This window comes from Stegodyphus dumicola, chromosome 5 (assembly GCF_044657685.1).
Source record: "Stegodyphus dumicola isolate Sdum_Otavi_A_Nest chromosome 5, ASM4465768v1".
In the NCBI taxonomy this organism is placed as follows: Eukaryota; Metazoa; Arthropoda; class Arachnida; order Araneae; family Eresidae; genus Stegodyphus; species Stegodyphus dumicola.
In genome coordinates, this window is record NC_140772.1 from 197,753,412 (window position 1) to 197,775,202 (window position 21,791).

The window sequence follows — 21,791 nt, forward strand, 5'->3', positions numbered from 1 at the left end:
ATGTGATGCAAAAGCTTAAAAAAAAAAAAAAAAAAAAAAAAGCAAACGTTGAACGTTTTATTTATTTTGTTCTGATTTATTACATTTCTCCACAAATTTATTTAGCTCTGACATTGTTATATTTATAATAAAAAAAATGTTCAAAATATACAGGGTGATTCTAAATTACTTTTACAAATTAAGAGGGGTGATAGCACTCATCCAGATGAGCAATAATTACCATAGAACATAGAGTCGCATTCCACTCTGAGAGGCAGAACAGAAGAATATTAGAATTAAAATCTGAACTTACAACAGCGTTGGGAGAGCGAATGAACGAGACCAAATGTGGCAAAATCAGTTTAGTGACAAACTCACAGAGAGTGCACAAAACAGATAAAACCGAAAACTTGGCATTCGAGTGTTAATTAGAGCTGAGACTTTGATGACTAACATATCTTTGGTTGGGAAGGTCTCAACCTCTCAAATGATTGCAAGAAGTTAATTATCTGAATTATTAGGGGGAAATTATCTATTGGGGGGAACTACCTTGATATCAAGTATCAAGGTAGCAACTGTTTTTCTCTTGGCCATCTTCTATCCTGTCTTCCTGTCCTGCGCTTATTCTACTTGAAGCGCTCTTCTATAGGACTCGAGGTTCTGACAGCCGGAAGCCGGATCGCAGCATGAGCTTTTCATGCTAATATCAGAGTGCAACGGACATTGGAGTTAGTTGATAATATTCAGCCCTTGATTACATAAGGTTAGGTTGAGACCTTGCCAACTAAAGATGCGCATGTGAGTGTTTGCCATCAAAGTTTGAGCTCAAATTAACACTCGACCGCCAAGTTTTCAGTTTTATCCGTTTTATGCGCTCTCTGTGAGTTTGTCACTAAACTGATTGTGCAACATTTGGTCTCGTTCATTCGCCCTCCCGATACTGATGTAACTTCAGATTGGAAATCTAATATTCTGCTTTTCTGCCTCTCAGAGTGGAATGCGATCCTATGTTCTATGGTAATTATTGCTCATTTGGATGAGTACTATCACCCCTCTTAATTTGTAAAAGTAATTTAGAATCACCCTGTATAACACAATTAGTGCACAAACTGAATAAATAGATAATCGATCTTCAAATATATATGGGAGACTTTTATAAATTAAGGACGTGTTTTTTTGCTTGAAATTTTAAAAGAAAAGCTATTCAAAATGATTTTTTTTTTTTTTTTTTTTAAGTGGAAAATTTTTCAACTTGCAAGTAAAAAAACGTTTGAAGAATAAACTTAGAATCACTGAAAAAAGCTTTTTTACTTGTAATAAACCATCGTTTATTCAATGCAATGGTAAGCCGCCACTGAAGTCGGAGTTTGTGTGGTCTTCGCCGTTCCTCAACTAACTTACTATTTGAAAGTCAATAAAAAAGTTTCGGTCAACGTTAGGAGTCTGAGGTTTTTTGAGTTCTATACTGAAGTAATATCAAGTTAATTTACAGTCCACTATTTTTAAACAACGGAACGTACATGATTAATGGTCCGTCAGCTACGGAGTCGCAGTAAATTTGGTGAGTCAGTGTGTTTTTTTTTATCTTTCTTATTAGATAACGGAATTTACAACGCTTAAGACTAAAAAGCGTGTAGCTAAAGTTAAGTTAAGTAAACTGAAAGAGAAAATTACCGTGACTTACGATTCTGCTGATGTTGATCAGTTAGAACTTTTTAAATCTAGATTAAATGACTTAATGACCGAACTTTCGGATATTTTTAGTAACATATTTGTAGTGTGTGAAGAAAAAGATATTGATGTATTTATAGAAGAACAACAGGTCGTACAAGATATTGCTGATGAGTTAATTTTAATGCTAACCAGAGTTAAGAATGTTAAAGACATTAGTGTGGAAACTAAATCTTGTGAAATAGCGAGTATACGCTTACCTAAGCTAACTCTTCCTGTATTTAGTGGCAGTACTGAAGAATGGTTATCATTTTTTGATTTATTTAAAACGGCGATAGTGGATAATGACCGTTTATCAAGTGCACAAAAGCTACAATATTTAAAAGGTTCTTTAAAAGGAGATGCTTTGCGGATTGTTCAAGCTTTAACTATTTGTGACAGGAATTTCGAAATAGCGTGGCATTTATTGTGTCAAAGATTTTCACATAAGAGAGAATTACTTTCATCGTTATTAAAGAAAATCTTGAATTTATCAAATTTACAATCTGAAATTCCTAGTCAGATATTAGCGTTAGTAGACACTGTAAGAGAGTGTGTATGTTCGTTTGAAAATCTAGGCTTCAAAGTGGAACAATTCGCGGATACTATGTTAATGTTAATAGTACAGTTTAAATTGGATTCTTCGACGAGAGGATGGTGGGAAAGAACACTAAAGAGTGAGGAAATACCAACACTTAATAATCTGCTAGAGTTCTTGAAATCTCATGCCAGAACCTTGCAAGCAGGTAAACCGCAAGGTGTTAAAAAACAAGTTACAAAAGACAAATTAACTTCATTGGCTTCAGAGATTCGCGCGCAGTGTACGTATTGTAAAGCCGGTCATTCAGTTTTTAAATGTAATAAGTTTTTAAATCTGAATGTTCAGGAACGCGTTAATTTTGTCAAGAGAAATAATGTTTGTTTTAATTGTTTGGTTTCAAACCATAAAGCTTTCGAGTGTAGAAGTACACATAAATGTAAAAAGTGCTTTAAAAATCATCACACACTACTGCATTTCGAAAGAGTTCAAAATGAACCAAAGGCACTTAAAGGAGTTTCGAACAGTTCGAATGAATTATCAGTGACGGCTAAGCCATTTTTCCCTGGGCCAGAACCTCGCGCTCAATCGGCTGGGTCAGGGAAGAATATCGCAAGTTCTAGTCCAGTAATTAAATCTTGTGTTTCAGACTTTAATTTTCAGAGTGAAGTTTTATTATGTACGGCTGTTATTAAAGTGTTAGATTCATCGGGTGAATACCAATTGTGTAGAGCCCTCCTTGACCCTGGCAGTCAAGCAAGCCTGATTTCAGAAGATTGTGTACAAAGGCTAGGGTTAGCAAGAAGAAATGCCAAAGTTTTTATTTCATGTTTAGGGTCTTTGGATACGAAAACTAATGGAATTACGGAAATAAACTTCGTTCCGCATTTTCCGGCGAAAGTGTCATTTAAAACACCAGTATTTATCATCAATAGAATTATTGGAACTTTGCCGCATTTTACATTGGATAAGAAGTACGTTGAGGAATATAATGATTTAATGTTAGCAGATCCAACATTTTACAAAAGTGGGCCTGTTGATATACTTTTAGGCGTAGATATTGCCTTACCTCTTTTAAAGGGAGAAATAATTAAATGCGAAGAAGGTAAACCGGTAGCTTCTCGTTCTGAACTAGGATGGATTATTTCAGGTAGTGTGAATAATTCAACAGAAATTAATCCTACTATCTATGTTAATAATATACAAGTGGAAACTGATCAGATGCTGTCTGACTTTTGGAAATTGGATGCTGTACCTACGTTTGACATGCTTACTAAATCGGAGAGAGCATGTGAAGATTATTTCAAATCTACATATACGAGAGAGGAAAGTGGGGTATATACTGTGAAATTACCGTTTCACTCTCCGCCTTCTCAGCTTGGAGATTCCAGACAATTAGCTATGCGTAGATTCCAATCTTTAGAAAATTCACTTCTAAAAAGGCCTCAGATATATGAACAGTATAAGGATTTCATGAGGGAATACCTTGAGCTGAGACATATGGAGGGAGTGCCTGAGGGAGAGATTCTTATTGACTCTACGTATTACATGCCTCATCATGCCGTATTAAAGGAATCATGTACTACAACTAAACTGAGAGTTGTTTTCGATGCTTCAGCTAAAACGACATCGGGTCTTTCATTGAATGATATTTTGATGGTTGGGCCAAGAGTTCAGCAAGAGCTGTTTCCAATTCTTCTACGGTTTAGAACTCACAAAATTGCAGTATGTGCCGATGTAGAGAAGATGTTCAGACAAATTCGTGTCCACCCAGAAGATACAAATTGGCAACGAATGCTTTGGAGAGATAGTCCTAGTGAGCCCTTGAGTACATTTAGATTAGTGACAGTTACATATGGGACTGCCTGTGCGCCATATTTGTCTGCTAGAGTAATGAAACAACTTGCATTAGATGAACAAGTGAGATTTCCTTTAGCATCAAAAATTGCCCTTCGTGATTTTTATGTTGATGATTTGCTTTCAGGGGCAGGAAGCGAATGTTCTAGTTCAGCAGTTGAATGAAATGATGAAAAGGGGTGGATTTCGCTTAAGGAAGTGGATTTCAAACAATTCAGCTATTTTAGAGAATATTCCCGAGTGCTTACGAGAATCCAGTATTTCTCTTGAAATAAACAGTGACAAGAAAGTAAAAGTATTGGGAATTAATTGGAACAACTCTAGTGATACGTTTCATTTTTCGGTATGCATAAGTGATAAAGAGTTTACTAAGAGGACTATTTTATCAGAAGTAGCCAAAATTTTTGATCCAATGGGATGGTTAGCACCAACAATAATACACGCGAAAATATTATTACAAGAGTTATGGAACTTACAGCTGGGTTGGGATGAACTCGTTGATAAGAGAATAAGTAGGAAATGGAAGCGTTTCTATCTAGAATTGCCCTTACTTTCAAGCTTACAATTTCCGAGGTATGTCTTGAGTCCGAAGGCAGTAGTGATAGATATCCATGCTTTCTGCGACGCTTCAGAAAAGGCTTATTGTGCAGTCATCTATCTCCGTACAATCGATCTTGATTCGTCAGTCAAAGTCAGCCTTCTGACATCGAAAACCAGAGTAGCGCCCTTAAAAACCCAGTCTCTTCCGAGACTAGAGTTGTGTGCTGCGTTACTTTTAGCAAACCTCTTACATGCAGTATTATTGTGCATAGAACTGCCTATTAACAATATTTACGCATGGACCGACTCGCGAGTTACATTGGCATGGGTTTCGTCCGAACCTCGCCGTTGGCTACCTTTTGTGGCAAATCGAGTTGCAAAAATCCAGGAAGCTGTTCCAGGTATTCAATGGAATTATGTTGCTGGGAAAGAAAATCCTGCAGACTGTGGGACCAGAGGTTTTATTCCATCAGAATTCCTACAATGTGAGTTATGGATGAAGGGACCGCAGTGGTTAAACGAATCCCTAATTCATGTACAGCAAAATTCAAGTGTAGAATTAGAGGGTGAAGTTATGTTGAAGGAATTGAAAAAGAGTTTCAGTTCAAATGCTTCCAAATTTGAAGAGCCTAGTGTGTTTTCAAGATTTTCGTCATGGTTAAAGTTATGTCGGGTGTTAGCGTGGTGTTTAAGATTTAGAGATAATTGTAGCAAGTTACCTACAGAGCGTATAAAGAGTTATTTATCTACTGAAGAATTCTGTGAAGTTACTTCTATGATTGTTAGGATTGTGCAAAGAGCCGAATTTCCAGAAGAATTATTGTGTAGAATCTGGTAAACCCTTTAAGACATCAAGTAAATTACTGTCTTTAGGTCCTTTCTTGGATTCCGCGGGAGTAATGCGTGTAGGCGGAAGGCTCAGAAACTCTACAGTTTCAAATAATCAGAAACACCCTATGATTTTACCTAAGAATCACAATATTACGCGTTTAATTATTAAGCATTATCATGACACGTATCTTCACGCAGGTACGCAGCTACTCACTTCTGTCATACGACATAGATTTTGGATTGTGAATGCTAGAGATATTATAAGAAAGTGTATAAACCAATGTGTTATCTGCCGTAGAGTTAGAGCGCAAACTGCAACTCAGCTAATGGCAGATTTACCCGCTTCAAGAGTTACTCAAAGTAGAGCTTTTTCTCATGTAGGGATTGATTTAGCAGGACCATTTAACGTAAAATATCGTCCGGGTAGAGGAGTCAAAATCTTTAAGTGTTACGTATGTCTATTTATTTGTTTTACTACAAGAGCAATACACTTAGAATTAGTTGGAGATCTTTCAACAAAATCATTCCTCGCGACACTTAAGCGGTTTATAGCTCGTAGAGGCAAACCGTGTGAAATTCACAGTGATTGTGCAACGAATTTTATAGGAGCTAATAAAGAATTAAGTAAAGCCTTTTCTATTGTTCAACGTGATGAACAGCTACAGGGTTATATTTCTTCAAAAAATATTAAATGGTTGTTTAACCCTCCCTCTGCCCCTCATTTTGGAGGGCTTTGGGAAGCGGGTATCAAGTCTATGAAACATCACTTAAAAAGATGTTTAGGAACACTTATTTTAACATACGAGGAATTTTTGACATTAATAACCCAAATTGAATCCTGTCTTAATTCTAGGCCTACCAGCTTCAAGTGATTGTAGCGACTTGGAGGCGATAACACCAGGACACTTTTTAACCGGAGCGGCTTTAAGCGCTATTCCAGAATCTAACCAATTTCAAGAAACCATGAGCTGCAGTGACCGTTGGAGGAACGTGCAAAGGTTATTTCAACATTTCTGGAATCGTTGGAGCAGTGAGTATTTATCTAGATTGCAGCAGAGACCCAAGTGGTGCAAGTTACAAGACCTGAAGATTGGTGATATGGTTCTTATTAAGAACGAAAATCTACCTCCGCTACGTTGGAAATTAGGTAGAATTACTAAAGTGTATCCCGGTCTGGATGAGAAAGTTCGAGTGGTGAGTTTACGCACGTCTAATGGTGAAATAAAACGACCTATAGCAAAGCTATGCGCTTTGCCATTTAATTCTTGATTTAGAGACTTTAAATTTTTTTTTTTTTTTTTTTAGGTTTATGCAGTTCAACAGTTTAAATTTATTGTTTGAACCCCCTTGGGACTTCAAGGCTGGGGGTATGTTCGATGTTATGCAAATTGTATTTCTTTCTTTGTACCGAGGAGCGGCGCAGACGCAAATTTGTTAGGTTTTTAAAGCTCGCGGTTAGAGCTTCGAGGTTGCTGTGAATTACTGGAGTTTCAACTAAGCAGAGGTTCTTCTGAGTTCGTGTTGGTAAGCCGCCACTGAAGTCGGAGTTTGTGTGGTCTTCGCCGTTCCTCAACTAACTTACTATTTGAAAGTCAATAAAGAAGTTTCGGTCAACGTTAGGAGTCTGAGGTTTTTTGAGTTCTATACTGAAGTAATATCAAATTAATTTACAGTCCACTATTTTTAAACAACGGAACGTACAATATGTGTTAATTATAAATAAATTTGCGAAAATTTAAAAGTTAAAAACAAAACAAAAATGCTTCAACGAAATTTTTGTATGGCATAATTTTTTGCACATTCAATGAAAGATATTTTTTGAAGATTTAATAATACTGACTAAAAAACACAACTACTGTCAAATGAATTCAAACTGCAAATTTCTAGTCTGAAACACTATATACATCTAACCAGGTTATCAATGCTCCAAATGCAGGAACTCAAATGATAGGATATGAAAATTTTGCACATGATTTTATTCTTATGCCTTAATAGTACATGCCAAGCATTTGCAAATATATTGACTATGAAGTTCCATATAATTATGCTCAGTTTGACATACGTAAAATTATGATCTGCGCAACACAAATAATATACAGTGCAGTAAAATTTAAAAAGCAGCTTTTATGTTACTTAATAAAAAAAAAGTAAGTAAATAATTAACAACAAACTTTATTTACAAAACCAGAATGAACAGCTATCTGAATAATTTAATACATGCTTCAGATTATAGTAAAGCACAAAGAGATGATTTGTTGAGGACTTTCTAAGAGAAACTAGCTTATATTCACATCATATATAGGAAAAACTATAAACTTCTATGCAGTCAATCCATTCACCAGCACTTGAACCCAGGTTAAACTACCAGCATTCAGCAGTCTTACCACTCGGCCACTTATGGGCACCTGAATAATTTGCATTACAAATACAGCACAAGAAAATAAGTACTGTCACTCATATTCAAATACGAGCATAAAACATGGAATAGGCTGGACATGTGGTTTAAATATTAAAAAAAAAAAAAATTTGGCATAGGGGCAAATTTTATCAGCTAAGAAAAGTAACAAAACTAAGATGGCATTTTGGGTTAGTAAAAAAATCTTTAATATTTTAAATAGAGAAGCACACTAAAAATTCTTGATACATTTAAAAAATTAAATGCAAAAGGTATAACAACAGAAATGCAAAGCTTATATACATTAATTATGAGTTCTAATCAAATACCAAACTTTAATATGGAAAGAAAGCATTTGTTGACTGAAACATATCTAGAATATAGTGAATTTCAAATATGTATTAATTCCAAAACAGCCTACATTGTCTAATTTCTTCATGCTTTTAATTCCACAATATATGTCACTTGGGATGTGCATATATTGTCTTTTACATGTAGAGGCATTAGGTTAATTGGAAAAGCCAGAGATATAAAAAATTAGCAATCGCCTTCACCGGCAATCGAACCATAGACCTCTGAAATACTGGCCCAGAGTGCAGAACCACTACACAACAAAGGCACGCTAGGAAGGCGGGAGAAATACCTTATAGATATACCACACCACAATAGGAAATGAAAGATATAGTAAACAGAAAATACATAGGCAGGCAGAGACTGTTCATCCTATCAAAACCAAACAAACTCATCTGCTTGGAAAGCCTTTGATCAGGTAGCTTCTCATACCTTTACATCAATGGGGATCTCCATGCAGCTGACAAATGACAATTACTGATAAAAAACTTGAGGGAAGACTTTTATCATATTCAAACAAATTTCTTCTCGACTTCCTTTTTCTACGCCTCTGAAGAATGTGTACTGTTTGAATTAAAAAATTTATCTGTACTATCAAAATAAAAACCTTCGCCATTTCACTACCATATGAGTTCACTACTTGTTGTAAGTCTCAAGTGTTATGCATCTCAGATGAAAAAACAGTGCAGTTAAGCCTTGATTAAACCATTTTCTTGTTAAATACATGAAAAAGTCTGCAATTAGTGTTAATATCAAATGGATTAGAGTAGGTTAATTTATTAAGGCAAAGCAACTCAACAGCTATCTGCCTATAGAATGTGATGCCTTCATTGTGGACGTTTTAAGGAAAACTAACTCGTATCGAAGTTACACATGGGGAAAACCACAAGAAACAACCATGCAGCCAGCTCATTCACCAGGATTTAATCCCAGGTGTAACTACCAGTATTCAGCAACTTTACCGCTCGGCCACTGGTGGGTCAACATCAGATGGAATCTTCCATAATAAGAAATTTTCTTCTCTATCATATGACATTTCTGTTTTAAGCAGCTCATTTTAACATGCAAATTTATGTTTTGTATTCTGAACTTTTATCTATTTCTTATTACACTATAATTGCAATTATTTAACTTATGTTAGTTTTACAGCAACATTGAAAAATGAATATAAAAATCAGATTGCTTTTCCTTATTATTTCTAAAAGCACTAATTTGATAAATCAAAAAGTCTGCCAAAAGCTCAGTTAACTGAGAGAAAGCAGATAAAAGTATATACGAGGCGTATTCGGAAACTAAGTACCATTTTGAAAAAAAAAAAAATAGTAAAACAATTTTTTCGAATCCAATTTTATTTTTACATGAAAATACATGTCTTAAACTATTTTTCAACATAGTTTCCACCAATGATCAAACCCGTCATAGCGGGTGACCAGTTTTTGTACACCATCGTCAAAGAAACTTCCCGCCAGTTTCGATAACCACGACTCCACAGCATTTTTCATGTTATCGTCAGATCCAAAGTGCTTGCCACCAAGCTAGCACTTCATGTGCAAGAACAAGTGATACTCGGACGGCGCCAAGTCCGGGCTGTACGGCGGGTGATCGAACTGCTCCCAATGAAACTGTCGAATTAACAATTGAGTGACACCAGCAGTATGGGGCCGAGCATTGTCATGGAGCAACACAATTCCTTTACTGAGCATTCCTCTTCGTTTGTTTTGAATGGCACGCCTTAGTTTTGTTAAAGTCTCACAATATCGTGCCACATTAATGGTTTCACCCCTGGGAAGAAATTCAGTAAGCAAAACGCCTTTCCTATCCCAGAAGACAGTGCACATGATTTTTTGTGATGACATTGTCACTTTGAACTTGTGTTTTTTCGGAAAATGAGTGTGTCTCCACTCCATCGATTGTTGTTTCGATTCTGGTGTGAAATGACACACCCAAGTTTCATCACCTGTCACAATTTGGTTTAAAACGTTTTCTCCCTCATCACTGTACCGCGTGAGAAATGTCAGGGTACTACCAAGTCGCTTTGTTTTGTGAGCATCAGTGAGCATTTTTGGAACCAGCAGCTCATTTTAACATGCAGCTCATTTTAACATCGGGAACACAGTTTGTGATAATTCAAGCGGTCAGACACAATTTCGAACAAAACAGTACGTGAAATTTGTGGAAATGCCTCTGAAAGAGTTGTCATTGTGAAGCGTCTGTTCTCATGAATTGCTTCATCAACTTTCCTTACCAAATCATAGGTGACAACAGAAGGCCGACCACTCCGAGCCTGGGTGTGGACATTTGTTCGACCTGCATTAAACATTCTTACCCAGTTCACATCCAGGCATATAAGTGTTACATATTTTGAGAAACTTTTGATATTCTGTGAAGTGAAATTGCCTTTCGAAAAGAAAAAACAAACTAACGTGACAATGGAAATAAAACTAGATGCCTTAAAGAGACTGGACAAAGATGAAAGTGTAAATAAAATTACCATGAATTTAGATGTTGGATGGACCACTCTGACAAGGTGGGAAAAGGGAAAAGGTCCAAAATTGAATCTTGGTATGTGAAAAGAGTATGTACGGATAGTTTACAGGAAAGAAAAAGCATGGAAAATGGTGAACATGAAAAAGTGATCGAGACACTTCATTTGTGGTTCAGGCAGCAAAGGGAACAGGGAACACCCATTTCAAGACCAATTTTACAAGAGAAAGCCCTAAAATTTTATGATGAATTTCAAGGACATCCTGGATTTATTGCTAGTGCTGGCTGGTTCAACAGATGGAAAATGTGATACGGGATCAAGCAGTTAAACGTTTGTGGGAAAAGCTATCTACTAACTTGGAAAATGCTACAATATTCAAGGATAATTTAAACAAACTAATTGAAAATGAGGGTATATCTGGAGATCAAATTAATAATTGTGATGAGACTGGTCTGAATTTTTTAATACTACCTTCGAAAACGCTGGCATCCACGGAAGAAAAAAAACAGCACCCGGCTACAAAAGAAGTAAGGAGAGAGTCACAATCTTGACATGCAGCAATGCAACAGGCAACTATATGCTCAAACTAGCACTTACAGGCAAATAAAAGAAATCTCCAGGCGTTTAAAAACATAAAAAAAAATACACTAATTGGACTAAAACCAATTACGATCTTTTGTGTTTGGTACTGGAATCAGCCAAACGCACGGATGAATGGAGTAATATTTTGATATAATGATTGGTTTCATCAACAGTTTTCATTCCATCAGTGGAAAAGTTTTAAAGTAAAAAAAATCTGCCAAGGAATGTGATTCTCATTCTACACAATCCCCCATCTCCTCCTGATGCAGAACAGTTATGAGACAAATATATAAGAGCCATATTTCTCCCTCCTAACATAACTTCAGTGTATCAGCTGATGAACCAGGATGTTTTGGAGGCACCGAAGAAAAGGCACAGAAGTAAACTTCTTTTATCTCTTGTCCTGGCCATGAAGGAATGGTATGATATGATCGAGAAACTGAGAAAATAGATATGTTGGATGTTGTTGGATGGATAGCTCATTCTTGGAGTGAAACTGAGCAGATAAGCCTTGTTCGTTCCTGGAGGAAATTGCTGGAACATTCAGGAAATGAATTTCATGAAAGCAGAGAAGAGATAGAAAACTGTGAAATAGTTGTCTTACTTTAAAAAAAATTCCAAGCAGTGAAGAAGTTAGTGATGATGATGTTGAAGAATGAATGGGACAAGATGAAAATTGTGAAATTTTAGGACATGCAGAAATAGTTGCACTGGATAAAAATGAAGATGAATGAGAAAACGAAGAGATTGAAGACAAAAAAAAGAGCTAAAATGATGACACATAGGGAAGCACTGAAGGCCGCTGAACGAATGCTCTATTACGTGGAGGGGCAAGGTGCATCTAGTATAGACATTTTGTTCCTCCATCGCCTACGTGATGAAGCTGCACAATGACGGAATGAATGTGAGACACAATCTACCATCACATGATATTTTCTTCCAAGAACTAATAATAAATTTTATTAATTTCTGTATGTAAGTTTTTTACTCAAGTTTCTTAGGGTAATTGTTCTTTTTATGACTCATTTTGTGCTAGAACTTGACATACAAAACTCAACATTAATTTAATTGTATGCTGTACTTTTTGTGTCGAATATTGTGCTACAAATGTCTAGAGTAATTTACAGTTAAATATTAAGAGTTCTGAAAAATCCATCCCTTATTCCATAATACTCGACTTTTTGAAAACTAGACAGTCTCTCAGTCCACATTATGTCGAGTTTGCCAAACTCTACTGATATTCGTTTATGTTGTCAGAAATATTAGTCACTTCAGACATGGTTGTTTGAGGACAGTGTTTGCCAGAAGCCCATTCATATTGCAGTGGGCATTAAAAGAAAATGTAATACAGTCAAAAGTCGTTAATTCGGACACCCATAATCCAGAATGATCTATAATCAAAGCTAAAATCTTTCTGCGCATGCGCCGCATTGACGCATGCGCATAGGCGTTTTACTCGTGCGCCCAAGACATTTACGACTGCGCATATGCGTCTGCGCAAGTGCAGACTACGTTTTCGCGTGTGCGTTTAATGTATAACGGACGCTATAAGCTAAAATTATCTAATTATCTATTTCAGTTAATGTTGATGATTGCGTTGTTCCTTAATCTTAGAATTGGATCCGGCTTATTATTTTTTGCAGACTGTAAGAGCAATTTTCTAAAAGTAAGCTTGAACTTTTACGTCAAATAGAATTTCCGATGTTGGAGCTCCCAAAGGATCTAGAAAACGAAAGTATGTTTCGATGTCCATCAAACAAAAAACGAATTGCTACAAAAAATGGATAAAGGCATATTCTTTGTTTATCTAACCGTTCCGAAATCTGTTTATCAATTTCACGCTGCTCTGCGCGGGGGAGGGGGGGAAGACGTCGCGGCGCGCAATGAACTGGAAGTTGATTTGTCAACACTATCGTTATCTTCAGAGCAGATGTTTTTATTTTATTCGGCTTATAATTCCTTACTAAATGTAGTATTTAATTTCGATGTACTCCGTCTTTGATATGATTTAAATCAAATTCCTCGTCATTATAAATACCACGAATACAAATCAAATAGTTTCTGGTTGCAATTTTCTAATTTCGGCTATGCGTAAGGTATGCTTTACGCATCCGTGCGTTGAAAGAAATGTTTAATAAACAAATAAATATTAGGCTTCTTTTTTGGTAAATTTTGATACCCTTTAGATCATAATTGCTCATTATTTTATAAATTACGGTTTCATATTTTTAATTTTATAATTTCTGCATGCCATCTTACCAGATTTAAACTGATGATCTATAATCCGGAAAAATCGATAATCCGGAATCACCGAAGTCCCGACGAGTCCGGATTAAAGACTTTTGACTGTATTTACTTTGAAATATTTGGAAGTTGTTTTTCATGAAAGGATGGTTACTATCCTATTCAAGATAATGATCAAGGTTAACTGCTTGAAAACAATATGGACAACATATAATAAATGAATACGCTGTAAATATACAGTCAAAAGTCGTTAATTCGGACACCCATAATCCGGACCTCAAAGCTAAAAACTTTCTGCTCATGCACCACGTTGACGCATGCCCATAGGCGTTTACGGCACATATGCGTCTGCGCAAGCACAGAATACGTTTTCGCATACGCGTTTAATATATAACGGATGGTATAAGCAAAAATTATCTAATTATCTATTTCAGTTAATGTTGATGATTGCGTTGTTCCTTAACCTTCGAATTGGATCCTTGGATCACGCTTATTATTTTTTGCAGACTGTAAAAGCAATTTTATAAAAGTAAACTTGAACTTTCGATTATGTCAAATAGAATTTCCGATACTGGAGCTCCCAAAGGATCTACAAAACGAAAGTATGTTTCGATGTCCGTCAAACAAAAAGTAGAATTGCTGCAAAAAATTTATAAAGACATGAAGAAGGTGGCAGAGAGGTTAGTGAAAATGAAAAAATTTTGATTGACAAGTTAGTCGGTATTCTCGGCACAGCAATTATGGAACTTGAACAGCGGAACTTTGTAACTCAGAAATTATGTCTGTTTATAGAATTAAAGAGAAAGTATTATCACATAAAACGAAGCAACTTAAACAACTTACATTGAAAGAAATGTTTAATAAAGTAAAAACAAATAAATATTAAGCTTTTTTTTTTTTTTTTTTTTTTTTTTTTTTTGTAAATCTTGATACCCTTTAGATCATAATTGTTCTTTACTTCATAAATTACGGTTTCATATTTTTAATTTTAGAATTTCTGCATGCCATCTTACGAGATTTAAACTGATGATCTATAATCCGGAAAAATCGATAATCCGGAATCGCCGAAGTCCCGAAGAGTCCAGATTAACGACTTTTGACTGTAGTAATAAAAAATAAAAGTAAAAATAATAGTTTCTAGTATGAATGAAATTTTTGTGATAACATTAAATAAAAAAATCCGCTGTGGTCGCCACATGACTTTCTTGTATGGCCTACTAAATTATACACACTTTTGGCTGCACTTCATAGAAACTTATTTCCTCAAATTATTCTAACTTAATAAATCAATTCCTCTAGAGAAATTGAAAATGACAAGAAAAACTGCAAATTTTGAAATTAAATATTCCCGTCAGTTTTTGTGGTACAGAAGTGAATCTCATAGTTTTTTTTTCTTTCATATTGAGTATTAAACTTTTCCAAATATCAGTGAAGGATAGCTAAGATATTTTCCAAAGACAGTATAGTATTAAAGGTTAGATTTCATTATTTGTGAAATATTAGTTTTTTAAAAATTTGACGTTGCCAAAACACTAATATAGTACAAAGTCCAAAATCCTAACTCACTTCAGCGATTCCGGATTCCAGATTTGGAATTTTTCCGGATATTAGATCATCAGTTTAAATCTAGTAAGATGGCATGCAGAAATTATAAAATAAAAAATATGAAATCGTGATTTCTGAAATAATGAAGTATTTATTGTCTAAAGGGTATCAAAATTTACAAAAAAAAAGCTTAACATTTATTTGTTTACCTTATTAAACATTTCTTTCAATGCAAGTTGCTAAGTTGCTTCGTTTTTTTTTTTTTTTTTTTTTTTTGCTAATACTTTCTCTTTAACCCCTTAACTGCCGCGGGCGTATATATACGCCTTGCTCAGCCGATGCGTTAACTGCCCCAGGCGTATATATACGTCCTTCCAAACTGCTATAATTTGCTTTGCGCTGCTACACCTAAAATTATTCGCAAAGTTAACGCATCGGCGGCGCATCTGGGGCAGAACGCATCGGCTGAGCAAGGCGTATATATACGCCCGCAGCAGTTAAGGGGTTAATTCTGTAGACAGACATAATCTCTTGTTCAATTACACTGTTGAAGTCCTGCAACTGCTATGTCGAGAATTCCGACTAACTTTTCAATCAAAATTTTCTCGTTTTCAGTAACTTCTCTGTCCCTTTCTTCACTATCGGTAGCGGTATTTTCTGGATCTAGAACCATACTACAGATTTCACCATTCATTAATTGATTGATGATTGAGAAGCACTGTCATCACAATGAAAAACTTCTTTTATATCATCTTCATTTATTACCGCTTCTCCACATTTCTTTACAAAATCTGTTAATTGGAAAATTTCACCTTTGTTTTGCGATATCTGAAAGCCTTTAAAATTAGCAGCTATCATCATCAAATTTAGCTATCCTTCATTATATATATTTGGCTATGCATCATGAGCTTGGCGACTAACGACAAATTGTTCCGTTGCTTCCTTTACTCACTGAGACAATTAAGCCTGAATTGTATTAGTTTAGTTATTTATTATACTTATGTCTATTTCTTGGACTTGCTTAAGACTTATCAGAGTTCTGAATAAATAAATTCTCACATATAATCATGGTTATTGAGGGTAAAGTATATGTGAGACAATCAGTTATTCTTAATTCAAATAGCCCTAAATGTAATCTTTGGATGTATGAGTACCATCAATAAAATCTATTTTTAGCATACGAAAAGAAATTTTTGGTAAATTTTCCCTCGTCAACATTTTTTTAGTGCATTTAACTTAAATCTGTAATCATCACCAAGCGTAATGTCAACATAAAAGGTTACCATACTACTTTGTTATTCAATTACTAACATAAAAAAAGTTGTTTAGACTCTAAACAACATAAAAAAAGTTGTTTAGAGTCCTTATTCAAGTTGCCATGTTTTGATAAACATGACAACTTGAATAATGACTCAGGTAGTATATCATCACTGCATGTTTGGAAAGAAAGTATAATAAATAATGATTCGCCAGGTTGGCGTCAGATCAATGATGGATCTATGTGGAATGTTTCGATTTGAGATGTGTGCCAAACAGATATGTTGCAACGAAGCCAAATGACTGATCGTACAAGTTTATGCTATAATATGATTGTTTCTTCAATAACAAGGAATTTTATTTAGTGTCGAAGTTAAATTAAGAATCGGGATTCTCCAGATGTTTTATTATGTGCGAAAGGGGGAATCAAATGCCTATGAGAAAACACTGTTGATGGTTTCGAGGTCCGGATCTTAGATCATTCCTGATAATGGACGTTCAGACTTTGTACTGTACTATTATGATTTAAAACAGTTCTGCAGTTCAAAATATATGACTACTACCAACAATTGCGAAAATAAAGGCCAGGTAAAGACTTTAAGCCTGGTAAGTTGAGTGGATATATATATTTTTGGCACTGCCAACTGCAATAAAAAAAAGGAGGTGCATAACTAGATATTCTAACAGTGCCATAAAAAAAATTTCAATTTTTTATAGCTAATTGTTTTTGAGTTATGCACGATACATCACAAAAAACAAAAACAAAAAAGTTATCCTTTAAATGCATTTTACAATCCCTTCGGGTTTTAAAAAATGCTTTATTCAGCCCACACAAACAGATGTTCAAAAAAATAGTTAAAATGGATTCAGGAACAGTCACAAAGGATATTTCTGTTAAGATATGTTACGCAAAATGTTTCGCGATTACAGTACTTCCTTTACTTCATACAAGGAAGTAAAAATTAAGTACTACGGTACAAAGTCTTCAATCCGGACATCCATAATCCGGAATGATCTATAATCCGGACCTCAAAGCTACAAACTTTCTGCACATGCGTAGCGTATACGCATGCGCATAATACGTTTATGCATGCACGCTTAATGTATAACGGACGGTATAAGCTAGGCTAAAATTATCTTATTATCAATTTAGTTAATGTTGCAGATTGTGTTGTTCCTTAATCTTCTAATTGGATCCGGCTTATTATTTTTTGCAGACTGTTAGAGGAATTTTATAAAAAGTAAACTTGAACTTTCAATTATGTCAAAAAGAGTTTCCGATTCTGGAGCTGCCAAAGGATCTACAAAGCGAAAGCATGTTTCAATGTCCATCAAACAAGCAAAAAATGGATAAAGGCATGAAGAAAGTGACAGAGAGGTTAGTGAAAACGAAAAAATTTCGATTGACAAGTTAGTCGGTATTCTCAGCACAGCAACTACAGGACTTGAACAGCGGAACTTTGCAACTGAACAAGAAATTATGTCTGTGTATAGAAGCAAAGAGAAAGTATTAGCACATAAAATGAAGCAACTTAAACAACTTACATTGAAAGAAATGTTTAATAAAGTAAACAAATTAATATTAAGCTTTTTTGTGTAAATTTTGATACCCTTTAGATCATAATTGCTCTTTATTTCATAAATTACAGTTTCATATTTTTAATTTTATAATTTCTGCATGCCATCTTACCAGATTTAAATTGATGATCTATAACCCGGAAAAACCCCTAATCTGAAATCGCTGAAGTTCCGACGAGTCTGGATTAAAGACTTTGTACTGTATTTACTTTTCATAAATATTTATTTTTATTTTCAATATTTTATTGATATTCCTCTTCACATACTAGGATGGATTTAAATTATGAACTGTAATTCATCTAATAAAAAACACATGAACTTTAAAACAAAATCCCTTTTGTTTAATACAAAGATCTAAACAAAATTAAATAATATTTAGTCAGACTTTTTTTTTTTTTTTTTTCCTTTAACTACAAGTTTTTTTTGTTTTTTTTTTAACTTGTAATGTCTAGATAACAACAGTTTGTATTGCACTAAATGAAAGCAAAGAAAGAAAAAAATTATTTTACACACTTTTTATAACATACACATGGATATTATATTCTGTTGCTGCACTAAAATAGAAATGCATTACATTAACAAAAGTTTCCACCTTATAACAACTACAATATACTAACTGCAAAATTCTCTTACATTTCATCAGTTACAGTAATACTTATGCTGTTTTATGGTATATAATTTGACCAACTACAGTACCCAATGCTGGCACTACACTTTTAGCTGCCTGGTGTAGTCTCTGCTTTTCCTAGATTCTCCCACCCACTGGCTCATAAATTTAAACATTTTTGCTGCCTTTAAAATCTGCCACTCAATGCACTGGCTCTGGCACTTGCCCTGACCAATATTAAATTCAGCAAATGGTGCAGATAAATGTATAATCCACCAGCCAAATTTTCAAACTGTGCCAAACTCTGGCAATCATCCTCAGTTTTATTAAGCAACATAACCATTTCTATATGCATTCTTATTGTCGTATTTGAAAAGTCAATATATTTTGGTCTTAAATTTATGTGCTTGTGGGATATGCTCGGGATATGCTTATGAAGGACAATATTTTGACTCGTACTTTGAATCCATTCTTAGACATCACAAATTTTCCAACAGTATGAAAGAAACAAAAATTTGTTTGTAAGTTTATTGGTTGATTTTCAGGACAAATACCTAATTAAAACATAAAATATGCATATATGTCATAAATAACTTTTTGCAATTATAAATTATCATTTTTCCCATCTGTAAAAAATTTTGAGATATTGCCAAAGTTTTTATATACCAAAATGGAGTATTGAAATATGAATTAATAATGTTGTATAAAAATTAAAATATTATTTCGCAACGATATATCACACTTTTCAGTTTTTTAAATTTCTGCAGTGAATGCAAACATATAAATAAGACTGCTTAAACTTAATGTTCTCAAATAGCAAAACTAAATCTTCTTTTGCTGCTAATTATCAACTGGATTTAGTCAATTTTAAAAGATCAGATGATAGTTTCCACTCTCCATTAGCAAATAAAAAGGAGAGAGGCCTGTTTTTGTTTTTCAAAATACAGTGAATATTTTGGTTTCAATATGAATACTAAATAAATATTCAAATTTGCAAACTATTAATAGCTAAAGAAAACACCTGTTTTGTATATTCTATTAATTTTGAAACTACAAATGAATCTTTTAAACAGTTCCAAAGAATTTTCACGAGGAAATAAGAGGAGATAATTGTTTTTGTACTTTAAATTAGTGAAGCTTTTCACTTTCATATGAATGCTAAAGACTGAATTATGGATTTTATTAAAAGTTAATACCTATTGTGTACATTCAACGAATTTTGAAACTCTAAATCTTAAATGCAGTTTCAAAACTAGTGAAACTTTCATTACTTATCAAAATTATTCCCATTAATCTTAATTTTCTGCTGTACTGAAAAAACAGCTGTAACAGGTTTCGAAAAATATAATTAACATCAGAAACAAAAATTTCCGGTTGTGTTTTTTAACTAGAAGTTGGTCACCATTTCAGCCGGTTGTGCACACCACATATAAAAGTCAATATAAGGCGTAAATGCAAGCAGAGTAAGTATACGGCGTACAGCACAGAGAAAGATTTTTTAAATAAATTCCCCACATCACCAAATTAATGATGTGGTAAAACAATCGTGTATATAAATTATACGTCCATGGATAATTTTAATTTATTCATGGATATTTTTTCCATAACACTCTATATTCTTCTCATATTATAAGGAGAAAATAAAATTTCGATTAACATGAAATACAATGAACGAATAAAAAACAGTTGAAAATGTATACTAATTACATATGCATATGCGCAGACACAAATTAATATGTTTTAAAGCAATAAAATCCCTTTTATTATCTTCAAATAAAATTGAAAATGTTTAATGCAGTTTTGTGGGATAACAGATGATCTGTAAATTAACATAAACACAGTTAAAATATATATTATATTAGGCTGAAATCATATCAGTCTTACCTTATAAGTACAGTTTCAGCTTTTGTTCAATGTCCAGAACACTGGCTTTATGGATAGTCTCTTATATCACTAAGGTTCAGGATTGTTTACGTTCGTAACTAGTATGGAGCGTCTCATAACAATCAATCGGCATACGAAAACCAACATCAACGAATCAAAATGGCGAATTACACTGATGCAGTCACGTGACAGGAGAAAAGAAATTTATATTCGATTGGCAACAAGAGGAAACTTTTTTAAAATTCGTCTGCTATTCTTTCGTTATTAGCTCTTTAGAAAGAATAAATTCAATAATATTAAATCGTTAACAAATTTGATAACACTTGAGAATTACTTAGAAACTTAAGTAATTCACTGCATTCGGAAATTTTAAATTATTATTGATAATTAATTTTGCACTATTAATAATGGTTTTCTTACGCTTTTAGTCATGATCCATTAAGACCTCAACGGATATTGGAATCTCATATTTTAACACCACCTTGAGATAGCTTTGCCCAAGACTGAGTTTTCCGAACAAAGATCTTTGAAGAAACCTTCCAATGAATTTCTTTTTACACATACACACACACAGATCGTATTTTATTCTCGAGTGTCAAGATGTAGAAACATCTTTTTACTCGACTTTTGATAAGAATCAGATAGCTCTTTATGTCATCTGTATTATATATGTCATTATATGTCATCTCAGCGAATGATATCTTTGTTCTCTTATGTTTAGCATATATATGTGTTCTCTAATATTATATTTGCAATGAAAAATGAAAAGTTAAAAAAGGAATACTACCAGTGTGAAAAGAGAAAGTAGAAAGAGCTACGTGCTGTGATATTCTGTAGAAGAGTATTCGACCTGTAGACACGGACAATGAAGGACGTGTGTGCGCGCAAAGCTGCTTCAAGAGCGTATATCCACCGTGATCTCAAAGCAGATACAATTCAAGATTATATTCGAAAACTTGCGAGAAATTTCTTCTATTCAGTTCTCACTCATCCTAACAACTGCATCAACTCTCTTAGATGTTCTCCATTTCACAGAGAGAAGCACAATTATCCATCTGACATTCTCCATCCTTAACATTTTTTACTCATACTAGATTCCTCGGTTCACTGATTTGTACCTGCGATCAGAAACTTACCTTTTTCATCGACTAATGGTGGTCACCTGACTTTTACTTTCGTCTTTTTGTTTCACCGATGTTCTTCATGTGATACAGAGTAAAAGAAGGAACTGCTTTCTGAAACTCAAATTCACTGTATGTTCTTAGTTATGAAGGACGTGTGTGTGCGCAAAGCTGCTTCAAGAGTTTCTGGGCTATCTAACAATCATGTGTTTATTCATTCTTCACTATTTCAAACTGTGCTGGCCTTTGAGATTTATCTTCTAGCTATGTATTTTTTGACATCGAAA

The 21,791-nt window shown here is 34.3% G+C and overlaps 1 protein-coding gene across 3 annotated transcripts in view; it reads right to left on the minus strand.

Annotated features, from left to right (window-relative positions):
* The window catches only part of Ptpmeg (protein tyrosine phosphatase Meg), a 205,052-nt gene extending 184,515 nt beyond the window's left edge, over positions 1 to 20,537 (minus strand). For all 3 annotated transcript variants that reach the window (XM_085817528.1, XM_085817527.1, XM_085817525.1), the window contains exon 1: positions 20,384 to 20,537. The gene's annotated coding sequence lies outside the window, so the exon portion shown is untranslated. The remainder of the gene's footprint in view (positions 1 to 20,383) is intronic.
* Positions 20,538 to 21,791: the final 1,254 nt, after the last annotated feature.